This window comes from Nematolebias whitei, chromosome 6, assembly GCF_014905685.2.
Source record: "Nematolebias whitei isolate Nwh7 chromosome 6, NemWhi1, whole genome shotgun sequence".
NCBI classification, from domain to species: domain Eukaryota; kingdom Metazoa; phylum Chordata; class Actinopteri; order Cyprinodontiformes; family Rivulidae; genus Nematolebias; species Nematolebias whitei.
In genome coordinates, this window is record NC_056503.1 from 37,809,206 (window position 1) to 37,819,762 (window position 10,557).

The window sequence follows — 10,557 nt, forward strand, 5'->3', positions numbered from 1 at the left end:
ATGATCTGTTTCATGTTGCTAATGATCTGTTTCATGTTGCTAATGATTTGTTTCATGTTGCTAATGATTTGTTTCATGCTGCTGCATTCATTCATACTCATCTGCTCACACAGACTCATGTTCGTGCTGCTGTTCGACATATTGTTTTTGTACTACTAGTGCTTAGTTTATTTTTAGTTAACTTTTTTAAGTACATATCTTAGATCTTATTACTGTTTTTCTTTTACATTTCAATACTTTTGTTGGATGTAACTGGGACCCTGTGTACACAATTTCATTCCACCACATGCACCACATTTGGTGGAATGACAAATAAAGAACCTTGAATCCTTGAATTATTTTTTTGCTCTCCACTCCTTCAAAGGAGCCACAGCCAACCAAAAACAAATCAATGTTGCAACCTTGATGAGTTTGAGTCCACTGGGGTATTGTTCTATTGGTTCAGAGAATAATCCTTCACATCAGGTGGTTTTGCTGCTTGTTACAGTTTCATCAGTCCAACAGGGATTTCTACTGGCACTTTACAATCCCTGTTCTGCTGTCGGACACCAGTTCAGTGGTGGAACAGGAATCAAGCAGAGCACGAAGTAATAAAAAAAAATCTGTGAGTGTGAATAAAGCTTGTTGTTGGCTGAAAAAAATGAAGAAAAGGGCAACATAGAGGAACAGTTGGTTCACACAGTTGCCTCCCAGCAAAAAGGTCACAGGTTTGAGTCCCATTTGGGGTGTTTCTGCATTGAGTTTGAATGTTATCTGTCTGCATGTGTGGGTTTTCTCTGGGTTTTTTTTCACTTTGGCCTGGTCATGACTCATGTTACATAAATCTTCCAGACTTGCATGCATTTCAAACTGTTTTATGCATGCAGATAATGTTTAATGCTGTGAAACACACAGAATGTCACAGTCTGTTGCCAACTAAATGCTAACCATACTTAGCTCAACTGTAACATGTGCTGTTTCAAAGCTGCTTCAGCCATATTCTGTGTGCCTTTTCATTCCCTTCTTTTTAGTTAAAAAAATGGGAAAGTGTAAAATAAAACCAGTCAAACATGCAAAGAATTTGAACAATGAAGGAGTGCATCAAAATACTGAAAGTAAACCTATTAGTAATTAAATTTTTCAACATTTAGATTAAATTTCTTGTCCAACATACAATTCTGTTCCCTAATGTAAACTGTAATAGTACAACTATTAAGGATAGTTTATCATTTTTCTAAATTATGTGTATTTTTAAGATAATAAATGAATAAAATAAGTGAATTATCTGTGTCATATATATCAATTTTCATATTATGTTTAATGAAACTGCTTTCATATTCATTTGATGGAGCAGAGTCTATCAACTCATTTGTTTTTGCCAAATGTCAAGTGGAGCTAAAATTCAATTAATGTTTCCATTACAGTTATTCTTGTAAAATATGGCAACTTACAGACAAATTAGTTGAAATCAATAATTAGTCAAGTAGTTGACAGCAACATAAAGTATTGGCTTTATAACAAATGGAAGTCCTACTAGTTTATGGGCCTTTACCTCCAGTGGTAATTTATTATAGCGTATATTGAGTGGAGCCATCATCGTGCATTTCCTTTCAAACTGAATCTGTCGGTTTGCCTCATTATTTAAATTTCTGCCATCAAATAGTAAATCTGGATTAACTCAGCAGATCTGTCAAGAGCTCACATCAATAAAGAATAAAACTGTTGTTTAGGCATTCACTTTAGCTGCTCCAAGGCACAATCAGACTAGAAGCTTCACACAGTTTTCCTCTGTGCACACTGCCCTCATGAAATTAAAACACACATAATTTTAAATGTATTAAATGTAAACAAATAATGTGTGGGTGCTATTATGATTGGTTATCCCTGGGTACGTTGGCAGAATGGTAACAGATGTAGCATTTTGTTAAACTATCAGGGATTGATGAGGAATTACTTCTTTTTTAATGTTTTCTGTTTTATACAGAAACAAAGGTTAAAATTAATTTTAGTTTTGCATTAAAATATTAAATTATTACTCCAGTCTACTCTCAACAAGTAAATCAGAGTAATTATTTCTGTCTGGGACAGCTTTTTACTTTGTTATATGTTGAGTGAAATAAAGAAAAAAGTCTTAAATATTAAGAACAGTTTGTACCAACAAACAAAATATACAAAAACTTAATTCTCACTGTGACTTTAATGTCCTTTTTTGAGTAAAATATTTCCCTGAAGCTGGTTCACTGAGCACAAATCTTTCAATAAGCAGTAAAACTCTGTGTTTATATTCAACATAACAATAAAAATAAGTTTGTTAGCTCTTTAGAGGAGAACTTTTGCTCCCTTTATGTAACCTTTGAATCTCGTGTATTTCCTTTTCATTTCAGAGCTTTTGGATCTTGTTAGTACTTTGTAGATAAACCAGAGATTCATCTATCAGAAGTGGAACAGGAGTTTATGTTCAACAGTAGAGATTAATCATGAGGTGGACGAGTCATAAAACCACTCAATATCTTCACTTAGGTCTTCTATTGTCTGCATGTCAGCCTAACACTCTCACAGCAGTTTGTGCAAGACTTCTGTCATCGCTGCAGGCGAGCTGAAGAACCGTGAGATGAGGTGACAACATGTATTTTTGTTTCAGGTTACACTGTGGGGACCAATTTTACAAAAAAGTCCTACATTGTGGGGACCAACTGCTCCTTGTGGGGACCAAAGCCAGGTCCCCATAAGGATAAGTCTCATTATCAGCGGGGGTTGGGGGATAGGTTTAGGACTAAGGTGTGAATTGAGGATGGGTTAGGGTTAGGCATGTACTAGTAACTGTTAGGTTTAGGGTAAGGTCAGGGTTAGGATATAGAAAATGAATGGAAGGCAATGCAAAGTTTCCAAAAAGTACATTTACAAGAACGTGTGCTCGCACATGTGTGTGTGTGTTCTTGTTTCTATGCTATGATGAGGTCCAAACCGTAATGGTGCACCAGCTTCTTGGGACATTTATTAAAATGGGGATTAAATTGTGGTCAGTCTTACTGTAGCCTTGCACATCAATGCATGCTGCAGTCAAAGCAGAGAGGAGACCCTCTCCACTTCACGACTGCACTGAAAATGTATTACATATTGAGAACGATTGCTTTCATCTCACATTGCCAATTACACTTTTGTCTTGTCACTTTTTGGTACATTTAGATTCCTAACTTTGTCAAGATAAAAATATCATTACTGATACAAAGACAAAGTTATGGCATAAAAGGATCATACTTTATAGTGTTTTGTTGTAGTTTCTTCTTTAAAAAAAAGCTAATATAAAAAACTGTCTATTTTAAGAGCACTGTTCTGGTTCCAAGTCCAGATAAAGGAGGAGGGTTAAATGTAGAGCAATTCCATCACTCATTAAAGTCTTTTGGGCATCCATCTGTATATCCATCCATCATTTTCTGCTTGTTCCAGAGTTGGGTCTCAGGGGGAACAGCTTGAACAGGGAAGTCCCAGAGATCTCTTTCCACAGCCACCTTTTCCAGATCTTCTGGGAGGATTCCAAGGCAGTCCCAGATCAGTCAAGACACATAGCCCCTCCAACGTGTCCTGGGTCTCCCAGTTGGACATGCTAAGAGAAGAGGGAGCTTCACCTTATTGTTTCACTATATCATGTTATGAAACAATTTCACTTTTGTGTCTCCGATTTGTATTTCTCATACAATTTCTCAACCAATAGCTACTTTCTAGTCTGAAATGTTGGCTACAGTGCTCTAAATTCTGAGGAGTTGCAACCAAGTGACCTGTGCGGTCGCATTTTGCGTGACAATTGTTTTTAGATCACAGCTCATTTTTGTGTAAACAGCTCACAAAACTAATCTAGGCTGGTTTTATTTCATTGCTTACCTCTAACTGTACCCACCCACCAGCTGCCTCCATGTTTATGATTTAATCAATTAGAGTAGACTTTTTTTAAATTAGGATGAGCAGTGTTAGACCAGTTTTTTCAATAATTATGATGTGATTATCATCAGTGTGATTTTCAGATATAGACATTTGGGGCTGTCACCTCGGATCTTTTCTGTCAGAGGAGAGGTCCCATGCAGGTGTCAAATTACAGCTCTAATGCTCCTGAAACGAGTTAGAGAAGACTGGGAGAAAATTGAGATGGGTTCAAATTGGAATTGAAGTGTCTGCAATGATGGACTTTTTTAGGAGAAAATGTGTCCCACTAATTTTTGAAAGTGTTCAGAGTTCAGCTCACAGCCATCATCTCCGAACCCCACCCGATCGACGAATTAACTGTAATTACAGGTCCAAACCTGAAAAAAACCCAACATTTTTAATTAAGCTTTGACTTCTTATACTACTGACTATTATTAATGGTCAGGGGAAGCGTGCGGCTGAGGGGGCAAAAGATCAGAGCTGAGGATCCGTCAAAGCGCATTAAATGCTTCCCCTGCATCTGCCTGCATCCTGCTCTGACATGTCAGATATTTTGTGATCTCACCTGTCTGGGTTCTCGGCCATGCGTAACTGCTGAGTGCAGCGACTGAATGAGTGTCCATTTGGGCTGATGGATCACTGGCAGTAGTCCAACTGAAGCTTAACTGAACTTATTACCTCTTGCAACTGGCTGGTCAGCATGTGGTCAAATGGCCACGTGCAGCAGGTGTAGTATGGCAAGCCATGTTTGCATTATTTGTTCATCGGCTGTGCGTGTCCCTGATGCAATAAAAAGCCCAACACCGACCCGGCCCGCACATTAAGTACATTATAATGGCCCGGCCTGATCCGAGTCTGGGTTGGGCAGGGCCAGGCACTAGGTTTGGGTTAAAAGTGACAGCTCTAGGCTGATGGTCCTTCTTTGTCATGTGAACAGCTAGTTTTGGCTGCCACCAGCAAACTGGTTGATCCACTATGCTTGGTGCTATTTATAAGACTGAGTTTGTTGCAGCTCCTCAGACTGATGAAGTATTTTGGATAAAAGATGAAATATTTCAACAATTTAAAAAAATATTATTATTTTTAATCTGTCCAGAGGACCTAACTTAACTTTGTTAGATTTTTATACCTGGATTATTGAGCATGCATCAGGATCACCAGAAGTCACAGCCCAGTAAGGAACTAGCTTCACTCATTCATGACCCGATAAGATATTTTAGCTGAAAAGTACTTTGTTTTAGTTAAAAAAAAATTTATGGTTGAGTTTATGCTAAAAGCAGAAGGACATCTGGTGATAGATATGATGGTTCTTGGTGGATAAACTAGAATGCTATGGAGTGTCTTGGTAAGTGTAAAGAAACAAATATGCATGTGCAAGAGATGGTGAGTGTGGCGCATATGTGTATTGCCTTTCATGGAGCAGCTGTGGACGTCAGAAGGTGACAGAATCTAACCACCCAGCTAACAGCTGTGCTGTCTCCACACCAAGACAAACACTGGCTGACAACAACATCCGCTGATGGAAACTGAACCTCACTGTCTGTTCTCGTGAGAAACGACACATGTGGACGTTGCCAAATTTCAGACCCTCTGTTCTGTTTTCTAGAAAGCTTATTGTTGCTCTTTTATGCACCACAAAGCAGGATATTATAAGAATAAAATACTAACAAATATCAAAAACAAATGAATAAAATGTAGTGTTATTGCTCATGTGATTTGTCCCTAGACGTTTTTCTTTATGTATGAATAAAATTTAACATCTGTACAAGGTAGAGTCACTTTTATCTTTAATTTCAATAAAAAACAGCTATACTTTAAATTGTTGTTTTTTTAATGGAAGAAACAAATCTGTGATTTCTAACATTTGACATTCCTCTAAAAGGGATAATCAGATCAGTACCTTTATTACATCCTAGTATTTTTGCTCTTATCCAGAAAGTGAAGTACATGATCTGATTGTCAAGTGACAAACACTTCCACAACTTTTAAACTCCTTAAAATGTGAGATCATTGTCCAGCTACTTTTTGCAAACGTTGGAAGAATATAACCAAAAACTTTTTGTGATGTAGAAACGATTTCATTATTGGAAACATATTAAGCTAATTTCTAAAACAATACTTGTATTCTTGATCTTAAACCAGTTACTAATGAGGACAAGCCAGTGTATCTTTGTGTCGATAAATGGTGAAGGTTGTGTCAGGAAGGGCATCCGACGTAAAACACTTTTGTGAAAACAAATATGAAGTTTGTGTAAACAACACCATACCAGATCTGTCGAGGCCTGGGTTGACAACGACCGCTGGTGCTGTTGACAAACAGGGTGCTTACAGATTGTGCTACTGTTAGTCGAAGACCATGAGGAGAGAAATGTGTCAGGAGACAGAGGGAGAAGAGGAAAGTCAAGGGTGTTGGACTGAGAGTCTTGTCTTGACTACCAAAAATCTTCAAAAAATAAAACCCATAGTCATCTTAACTAGGGATGCATGATATTATCTGCATGGTATCGGTATCAGCCAATATTAGCATTAAAGTTCAATATTGGACATCGGCCGTTCCATCAAAATAACTCACCTATATAAAAGCGCTGTTTTTGTATGACAAACCCAGTGACAAGGATGCCAGCAGTGGCAGCACCACAATGTGATGACATCACACGCGCCTACCTGATCTCACAGAGGAGAGGAAAATTCAAAATGCCGGCAGTGTGGAAGTTTCTTTTTTCGTTGGTGAGGATGTCAGATTCTGAATATTTTTGGACTATGTTGAGCCTCGCTACATCGTCCCCAGTCTGAGATATTTTTCAGGCGTAACGTTACCAGAGTTACAAGCCGTCATTTCCAACATCATTGAGAAGCTAATAGCTGATAGCGCTTATGTGAGTTTTACCACAGATATTTGGACGTCGTGTTAGCCCCATTACCATGATTAGTCTTACAGCACGATGGATAGACAAGACTTTGAACTTAAAAAGGCTGTTCTTCATGCACAGGAGTGCAGAGGATCCCACACTGCAGCTAGGAACTTGTAACAAGCCTCCACAAGTGAGACAGCATCATAGGTGACTAATGCTAATAAATAACATTTAACACTTTTCATTTAATATAAGTTAAAGTGTTATGCATATCATATGGCTGTTACTGAATATATTTCACCAGTTCTTACAGCTGTTACACAATTTTTGTAGCAAATAAGCCAAAATAAGAGGACTATGTTCTAACAAAGGAAAGTATATAGCATATCGGTATCTGTATCGGTATCGGTATCGTATCGGTTATCGGCAAAATAGGTTTTAGCATATTGGCATATAGGATATTGGCCAAAAATCCAATATTGTGGATCCCTACTCTTAATAGCTTTTGTCTTTTTAAAAACTGTCCCTTGTCATTCAAGGCCAACATATTCTGGATGAATTGACAAATGTCAACATTTTTCAAAATACTCATATATGTCTACAAATCACTGAACAGTCCCCCCCCCCCCCAATCTTTCTGATCTGCTACAACCATATGCCCCACCGCGTTCCCTGAGGTCAGCGGACCAGTTGCTCCTCACAGTTCCAGGATCTCGTCTTAAGTGCAGAGGTGACAGGGCCTTCACTGTAGCAGGACCTAGACTTTGGAACGAGTTACCTCTGCTTGTCAGACAGGCCCCCTTCCTCTTGGTTTTCAAGTCCCATTTAAAAGTCCACTACTATTCAGTGGCTTTCAACACCAGATGGTCTGTGTTTTGATCCTGTATGCTCCACACTGGTTTGTCGTCATTATCTGCATTGGTTTTTTGTCTATATTCTGATTTACCTGATTTTGTATTTTGCTTTGTGTGTTACCTGTTGTTTTGTCTGTACAGCACTTTAGTTGGCCTTGCCACTGTTTTAAGTACTCTATAAATAAAGTGGTATGGTATGGTATGGTATGGTATGGTATGGTATGGTATGGTAAATGTATGATGGTGTTTCAGAGCCATGTTTAAACCCATATTTATCACTTTTATATATGATTGTTATTATTATTATTATTATTATTATTCAACTTGTCTGCTGGATTCCTTAGATAGAGAACTTTACTAATTGGCTTTTATGTATGTGAATGTTCCTGTAAAGTGCCCTGAGACAACTTTGTTGTGATTTAGCGCTATATAAATAAACTGAATTGAATTGAATTACATGAATATTAGTTACTGTATATGCAAGAAAAGAAGGAATAACAATTTTTTTAATTAAAGCAACACATCTATTTACATTTATTTTGCAAAGGAATATATCAAATGCCACCTGTTGTGATTTGCTTTAATGAAAGCAGTTTCATCTTTTTTTGTTCTAGCAGAAACACACAGCAGCCTTTAATCTCTCTAAAGCTTTCCATGCTGACCAATTAACCAGATATCTCATCACAAAATGACCTGAAGAGTTCAAGAAGTTACATTAAAACCCTCAAACTAAAAATCCATGTTATGCAGTAAGGAGAACATGTGGTCTTATCACTGTATCAATATAGTTTCAAGACATTTTGTTTAATGAAGAAGATTATCTGAGACTGGACGTGAGCAAGAACATTTTAATTAAAAAGCCTTTTTATCTACTTAGCCAAAAACAGAGTGGAATCCTGACAGCATTAAGTCATTTGAAGGGTCAGCTGCATTACTCAGTGCTGTTGAAGACAGCCATCATTTTGGCTAAATACACCTCCCTCAAGTTTACAGCGATGGTTTAAGCAGGAGTTCAATAATGTGACAAACTCAACACTCAATCATGGTTTCACTCCTTTCTGCAATCCAGTGTCACTGTAAGTTCTGAAAGACTTTCATCAAATAAAATATATGCTATATTCATAAATTGTGGAATCTTCTGTGTTTTTGGTTGGCAGCTATAAATAGACTCACTTCTGTGTCTCCCTGCACTCGGATATATGCATATGTTGATCCATGTGCATTTTAATTAGTGCTGAATAATTACATCTCAGCTAATAAAATCTGCCTGTAAAATTAGAGCAGCATGAGTTTTATGTAGCGCAGGACTGCAGTTAATGAGCACCAACAGTGAGCCAAAACGTCAACAACCTTTTCTGACCTTGTTCTGGATTCTTTTTTCAAAGTGAGGACGTGTTTATGTTTGGAATAACTGCCTCTGCTGCAGGACACAGCTCCACTCTCTCCCTCAGAAAATCAGCTCAGACTACCTACTAAAATAATTCTTTTTTTCTTTTTACCCCCTCAGGATTTAATTTATTTATTTTGGCAGTGTATCTCTGTAGATTTGATTGATAGTGCTACATTTGTAAATTGGAAAGATATCTGAGTTTTCACAACTTACAAAATCATTTCTGCTCCCACACATTCCAGTGAAGTCTACCACTGAGATACCAAAATGTGATAAGACATGGCTGGACTTCACAGCATTTGGACCTCAGGATGGATAAATGTATAAAATTCTTTTCATCCACATGAAGTGAAGAAATCTTACTGTGGACTGTTATCCTGCAGATTGTGCAAAGGTGACGATGTCAAATGGTTCACATTCAGCATCTCATCCCTCAGTGATTCCTTTTTACAGATAGGATCCCTGACACCAGTCTGACTAAATACATTTAGAGGAATGCCAAGCTCAGCTCAGTGATAGCTGCACAGAGGGCTAATAATGTTTTTCCATGACAGTGGGCACTAAACATGTCTTTTTATATATATAGTATAGAATAAGCAAGGAAAGAGAGGAGTGAAAATAAGAAAGCAGCTGAAGAACAGTTTAATGTGAAGTAAACTGTAAAATGATGGCAGAATAAAATTAAAGGCCAAGCATTCCTTTAAGCTATGACAACATCAACTTTTATTTCTGTATCTGTAAAGTTAACTGAGTTATAGCAATTAATTAGGCTAAGGTTAATTAGCTTTGGCAACCATCATGACTTGGATTGCCTCCAGACGTTCATCAGTGGTAAAATCAGTATGTAGTTCAAATGATTCATCTCTGCAAGCTTCATTTAAATTTGTGGGATATTTTCTCCCCAGCGGCACTCTTTGACTCCTCCTGGGGGACTCTGAGGTGTTCCCAGGCTGGAGAGGATAAAAAAATCCCTCCAGTAAGTTCTGAGTCTGCCTAGGGGGATCTTCCCAGTGGGACATGTCCAGAAGGTGAGGGTTGGATTGTAGAATAAACCAGTAAATTTTTACTCAACTCTGTCTTCATCACAAATGACCGAAGCAACGCTCTCATTACTGAGGATGAGACTCTGATCTGTCCATCCATCTCCTGCTCCATCTTGCCATCACTCATGCATATGATCCCTGTGTTTTTTTTACTAATGTTCTATCAAATGACCAGTCTGCACAGATGCAGAACTTATTAATACACCTCTGCTCACTTTAAAGTCAAAATGTCTCTTGTCTAATAAACAAAATGCAACATGATAACGAGTTAAAATAAAAAATAAAAGCTAGTTAGTCAATCAGATCTGAGCACAAATGGAGACTCTCTACATACAAAGGCAGCTCAGTCTACTCCTGACAGGAATGATCTCAGATGCCTGCAGATGGATTTCAATCTGACTGTACTGGATTGAGTTGCAAATGGACTGCATTATAATAAATTAGATGAAATGGAAGACTTTGAACTCAAATTAACTATATTTGTCATATCCAGATGCATGCTCAATAATCCAGGTAGAAAA

The 10,557-nt window shown here is 37.8% G+C and overlaps 1 protein-coding gene across 1 annotated transcript in view; it reads right to left on the reverse strand.

Moving 5' to 3' along the window:
- pitpnm3 (PITPNM family member 3) overlaps positions 1 to 10,557 on the reverse strand; it is a 189,052-nt gene that overhangs the window by 128,298 nt on the left and 50,197 nt on the right. The window lies entirely within an intron of this gene.